The sequence below is a fragment of the Abramis brama genome (genome assembly GCF_963993115.1).
Source record: "Abramis brama genome assembly, chromosome: 14".
Classification (NCBI taxonomy): Eukaryota; Metazoa; Chordata; class Actinopteri; order Cypriniformes; family Leuciscidae; genus Abramis; species Abramis brama.
Window position 1 is genome coordinate 33,925,145 of NC_139976.1, and position 6,406 is coordinate 33,931,550.

At 35.6% G+C, this 6,406-nt stretch overlaps 1 long non-coding RNA gene across 1 annotated transcript; it reads left to right on the forward strand.

Moving 5' to 3' along the window:
* The first annotated feature begins 750 nt into the window (after positions 1–750).
* On the forward strand, positions 751–5,226 carry LOC311096017. The gene is made up of 3 exons (XR_014608938.1): positions 751–909; positions 4,513–4,616; positions 5,003–5,226. It is a non-coding gene; the product is annotated as an uncharacterized lncRNA (long non-coding RNA).
* Positions 5,227–6,406: the final 1,180 nt, after the last annotated feature.

Below are 6,406 nucleotides of genomic sequence, written 5' to 3' on the forward strand. Positions count from 1 at the left end.
CAGTAAAAAAAAAAAAAAAAAAAAAAAACGGCGCTCATTACGTCAGCAGGTAGGAAATTACGTCAGATAAACGTGTCGCCAGGACTACAAAATAACGGCATGAAATGGACTTTGATCAACATTAAACTGTTGTTTTTGAACATATTAAATTAATTTGTTATTATTAATGTATTTTCTCTCAAAAGTCGGAGCATTTGTTTGTTGTATCTGAGGTCTTGTCGCTCATTTTCCTGTTTGTGACAGGGACAGAGTGTCCCGCAGTGGCCATTGTAGAGCGCTGCGCCATCTAGTGTTTGATTGAGGGAAAGCGCGCTGCAGTGCTGAGTGTGCTGTTCCATTCGGCTCTTTCCTGCTGTACAGTAGCTATTTCACTATTACGTCTTCTTAGTATATTAAGTAATATTAAAAATGTAAATCATATTTGAGAATCTCCCCGGGCACTATACAGTAACTTCTAACAAGAAAAACTGCAATTTAATTCAGACATCGTTTACTCACCCTAGTGTTAACAATACACAAAATGTAAGACTAGCCAGTTTATATGAAAAAAAGGTTACACATAAAAAAAAAATACGACTCTTTTAAATAGTTTAAATAGTTTCTTCAAATAGTTTTGTTTTTTTAAACTTGCTCTCTAACCCAGTAAACTCATTCCATTGAGGTTAATTTTGCCTAGGTCACCTTTACCATATCTCAGCCCTCTCTGACACTTTTTGCAGCCTGTTTCTCCTCCCTCTCTTCCTCCTTCCCACCCACAGTCTGGGAAGTAATCCTATATATATGGGTTGTTCACCCTGTACGTTCTTAAAGGTTTTCCTCAGCTCTCTGACTTTTGTCACACAAACAAAGAAAAATGCCAGAAGAAGTTCCTGCTCAGTGCAAGGTTACCAAAGATGAGCTGGACAAATGGTGAGTATATTTCAGTAAGGATATATCAAAACCAAAGTACATTAGAGTTGAATTGAATTGTGAATCTGGTGCTCTTTTGATGAGCTGTTACATGCTTTATAGCTCAGCATGAGTGTGTTTGTTTGTAAAATAAGTTTTTATCATGCACCACAAAACCTCTGTGTATATAGGTTTGTGGTTTGTGAATGAGATGTGTTGAATACAGAATGACAGGAGAGAAGATTGAGCACATGTGCTGGGGGGAGCAGGGTTTGGAAGTGATGATGGAGGTGGAAAATTACCCATGTTAGCCATCATGTTGCTAAGTTAAAGCAGTGTGGCTGTAACACTCTTAGTACATTTGATGTCAACAGAGTTTAGGTAATGCATTTTACAATAGGTTCTGAATAAAGCTCATGTCATTTTCCCCGCATCGTACGCATTCACGCACAAATGATTAACCTCCATCTGTAATTGTTAACAAAGCAAAGTGCTCTATTTCTAGGTCAAAAGGTCAGAGGTCAATGCACTCACACAATGGCACAATATTGTGAACTTTACGGTGAGTTGCACAAGTTGTTCCATTCACAATCTACTTCATGACTATCTCTTAACTGATTTAGTCAAGAGCACTTGTCATTGCATTATGTATCAAAATAATTAAATAATCATTCAGTGCAAATCCAGTATTTGAGTTACAAAAAGAATACAATTAACCATCTGGTCCTGCTCAGATGGCGGTATAAATTACAGATTTGTTTTATTTTATTTAAATGAAATTAATGTTTTTTATTTAATATTTTGTATTTTTAGAGGCTTTTGTGGTACTAAATGATATTTGTAGAAAAGTTGTGATCCATTTATTACCTGAGCATAGAACTGAAAATGAACTATGGTAACTCTTGATTGTTTTGGAGCACAGACTTAAGTTTGGTCTCTTTTAAAAGAAAGCAGATTATAGTTACGTTTAAGTTTATTATTGTGAAAAATGCATAAAAGTACGATTTTAAATTTCTAAATGAAACATATATTTTTTTTCAAAACAAGTTTTACTCTAAAACGGTGAGAAAATAAAAGCCATAAATCTAAACAAGCTGTGTTCCAAATTTGAGGTTGGTATCTCAAAAAATGAGCTTTCAGTAAGATTTTGTTTGGGCGCAGTACCAAATGTTTCCATTAAATGAAATTTGCTTCCCAGTCGTTTCCAATGGGGCCATTTGCGAACAGTAGCCTACAAGTATTTTTTTTCAGTACCATTAACCTTTTTGAATCATGTCCAGGATTTGTGTGTGTGTGTGTGTGTGTGTGTGTGTGTGTGTGTGTGTGTGTGTGTGTATTCACATAGCAAGTGCCAAAAACTTTACCAAGTTTCGTACCAAAATAAAAAAATAAAATAAAAAAACGTAAAATTGTCCTGTAAAAATGGCCACACGGCACCGTTCAAGGGTTTTTGCAGGATGAAGGTTAAGTCAGATAAGTCAGATAGGCCTGCCTATATGCATAAACACATGCAGGCCAACATATAAATACGTCTTATATCTGAATGCAAAAACGTTCAGAGCGAAATGCTGTCTCCATTTGATGCCAAATTTAGCATGAACTTTAAGTAATGTATATCTCTGATGTAGTTTTAAATAGACTCACACATGGAATGGCGAGGGAGTGCTCACAGCTCACCTTACATCTCCTGTATTGCAATGTCTGCGTTATTTATGAGGGTAAAGGGTGCTGTCACGTGCAGAACCCGGCTAGTGTGTAAGAAATATTTCTTATCTTTTTTTTTGTTGAGATTTTAGCACATATAAATCTTGGGTAGTTGATGCATAACATGTGCATTAGACTTTTCAAATGACATCATGATATGAATCTATATGGGAAAGTATACATTTTAGATTTTATGTGCCACTAAAAATGTGTTTATAAAGTCACCATGGAATCAAAATAGACAATTCTTGTTTTTTATGAAATATTGCATTTATTATGAATGGTTCATCCGTGCACATCATAATTTTTTTTTAATTCATGTGTCTTGCAATCTTTAATCAAAATAACCTCCCTCCCTCTTGCAGCAAAATCTCTTCACTGACAAAGTGAGGGTGGGACAACCTGTCATGTTGGCTTTATAATTAATTCTGAATAATTGTGAAAGGTGTAATTCAACATAAGTTAAGTGTTAAATGCACACTGCAGGACTTGTCAGTTTTCCAAAAAACAATTGTGCCCCATATTATGCTATTTTAAAGGTCCCTAATGTTGTTTTGGAGTCTCCTACAATAGGTTTACATGCATCCAATGTCAAAAAACACATTAATGTTCTCATGCACACCACCTAGTTTGTCAGAGAGTCTGAAAACAGTTTGTTCAAAGATACAAGCTTTTTAAACCCCTCCTTTTCATGAGTCTACTCTGCTCTGATTGGTCAGACGGCCCAGTCTGTTGTGATTGGTCGACAGTTAACAGCCATCTGACTTTCAGCTCCTCAGCTCTTGATACACAGTGATATGAACAGGAATGATGGTGTCGGATTTTTCCTTATCAATTTTAGTGCATGTAAAGTGGATTGGGAGTGCTTAAAATAGCGTCTTCTTGACAACACAAAACAAACTCTTCCCGTCTCAGCTACAATTACAGTGTTTGAGAGCGGGTCAAAATAGACGTTGTTCACAGGCAGCCAATGAAGACCATAGGCTGGCATTATGCAAATGCGTAACATTGTTACGTAGGTTTGTAACAGGAAGTGAGACTGGAATTGCTGACGACTCGTTGAGAATCGATTGTTTCTTTTAGGAGACAGTAGCTATGTTTCCATCCTCACGTTTTTATCCGAATTAAGTGATATCGAATGAAAAATTCCTTATGGAAACAGTAAAATTCGATTGAATTTCATGAATATCGACTCAAATGAAATACGTTCGGTCTCATCGGATTTTATCTTGATTGATATACGGCTTATGCGATAAACGCTGATGGAAACGTTATTTGCCGAATATCGTCGGGCATTTACGTGCATCTGCATCATCATAGCAATGTGTTGATAGCGTCGTTGTTTTCTTATTATAGCTTGATATGTCGCTATCAGCTGGCACATAAGCACTATTACAACTTGTGCAATATTGATCATTTGTTGGTAGATAGTGCGATCCATTTTGTCTAGCAAAACTTTGTTTGCAAATGTTTGCTTGAATGTTGTGCGATTCAGTGCGAAAATGAATGGAAACACCTTAAAATGTCTCAAATCAATTCGATACACCAATTTGATCGCAAAACAGCATGTGACGTCATAACGGTTTTTATTCGCTTTAAAGCCGTTGGATGGAAACACACTTTCACCAGGTTTATTCGCATGAGTTTTTTTACCGAACTTCAGATAATTCGATTGACAAGTGGATGGAAACTTAGCTAGTAACTTTATTTGTCATGCACTTTGATCTTTAAAACATTGCAGACATTTTACATTCACAAACAGCTATATTACACACTGCATGAAAGCTAATATTCGAAAAAGCATATTAGGGGTGCTTTAAACCAACAACCCATATCTTAAAAAAGCAAAACTCTGAAGACTCTTTCATGTGATGAAGCAGCGGTGCATGACCATATTAACCACACTATATATATTTGCAGTGTTCAGGGGAAAGGAGCAGAGGGCTGTAAAGAGCTGCTGGAAGCCTTTGAGGCCTGTGTGAAGGGGGCCACGGCCGCCTCGTGAGGGGGACATGATTTTACATGTAAGTATTTTATTATGTTTTAGTTGAACTTTTATACTCTTTGAAATTTATTTGCAGTACTTGATCATTTTATTCGTATCACATAGAGCAGTGGTTCTCAATCCTGGTCCTGGGGACCCACAGCTCTGCACAATTTGTATGTCTCCCTCATTTAACACACCAGATTCAGATCATCATCTCGTTAGGAAAGAGCTCTGAACTGAACTGGGTGTGTCAGATAAAGGAGACATATAAAATGTGCAGAGCTGTGGGTCCCCAGGACCAGGATTGAGAACCACTGACATAGAGTATTTCATTACAATAGTATCGTGAAATGATAATGTCTTCAGTCTGGATGAATGCATTGATTTGTCCATTCTGATTTTCTTCTGCTATTTTTAACTAAGGTCCTTCCTTTCTGGGTCCTCCAGTGTCCTTGCATTCCCTCACATTGTACTGGACTGAACCATTTTAAGGGCAGTGAAAGGGGTGCAAGTCCTGGAAAGCAATGGAACTGTATATTTTGATCCTGAGAAGTCCTCTCGGTGTCCCTCATGTCGTCCATGTCCAGTTTTTTTTTTTTTGTTCAAATGTACACTGTGAAAAAGCACAATGCATTTCATCTGATTTTGAATAAATTACTATAATTGTTTATTTATTTTGCCATTACTCTCACACACTCAGAGGTATATAACAGTGATAAAATAACTGACACGAAATGTCTTCATAATAATTAACTGTATGCAGTGATTGATTTACCTTGAACTGCAGTGGTCTGCTTACTTGATAACTCATGCCAAGTACACTGCAGTGCTGCTCGTTCGCCATAAGTGCAACTGACTGTCAGCACTACCTATTGAAGAAATTCTAAAGGTGCTGACAAAACAAATTTCATATTTCTCATCACATAATAATCATGCTGTTGCCATGTAGATTTTATGGTATACTGCTGGCTAGTACCTACGTAAAAGTAGAAAAAGATTCACAAAAAAAAAATGCAATTTGTATAACTGGATTGATGCATCATGGTTGTGACAGAATATATGAGCACAAAGACGTAAAATAAAAATAATAAACTCAACAGAGCCTTGTGACCTTGTTTAACTCTTAACAGGTGAAGTATATTAAAACTTTGATATTGCCTGATTTGTTATTTTTATACTTATAGAAAAGGTACATTTAAAAAAAAATATTCTCATGTAAAAAAAAAAAATATATATATATATATATATATATATATATATATATATATATATATATTATTATTATTTTTTATTTTTTTTCATGACCTATACCATATTTGTGGACATGTTCTAAGAACAAAAACATGTTTTAAGAACTTTTTGGTAACGTTCTCATTAAGTTATGGAAGCATTATTTCTGAATGTTCTCTGAAAGTTCCAAACTTCACGTTTTTGAAATATTTTTTTAAAAAAAATTAAAAAAATTGGTAGGGGTATGCTAACCTTTTCTATTTTGTTCTATTTTCATTATCATTTTGCAAACCCTATGGGAACATTACTTTTAAAAGTTTTCTGAATGTTCTGATACAAGTAGGCTAGTAAAGTAGACCTATTTGTCAAACGTTCAACTAAAACGTTTCAGAAAATAATTAGCTGTAAATAGCTAACGTTTTTGTGCTGACATTTTGAGAATGTTAAAGGCATTATTAAAGGGATTATTCATCCAAAAAATAAAATTCTGTCATTAATTATTCACCCTCATGTCCTTTCAAACCTGTAAGACCTTTGTTCATCTTCAGAGTATTGGCCTGCTCCTGTCAGCATCACCGTGGTGCTCACGTGAACAGC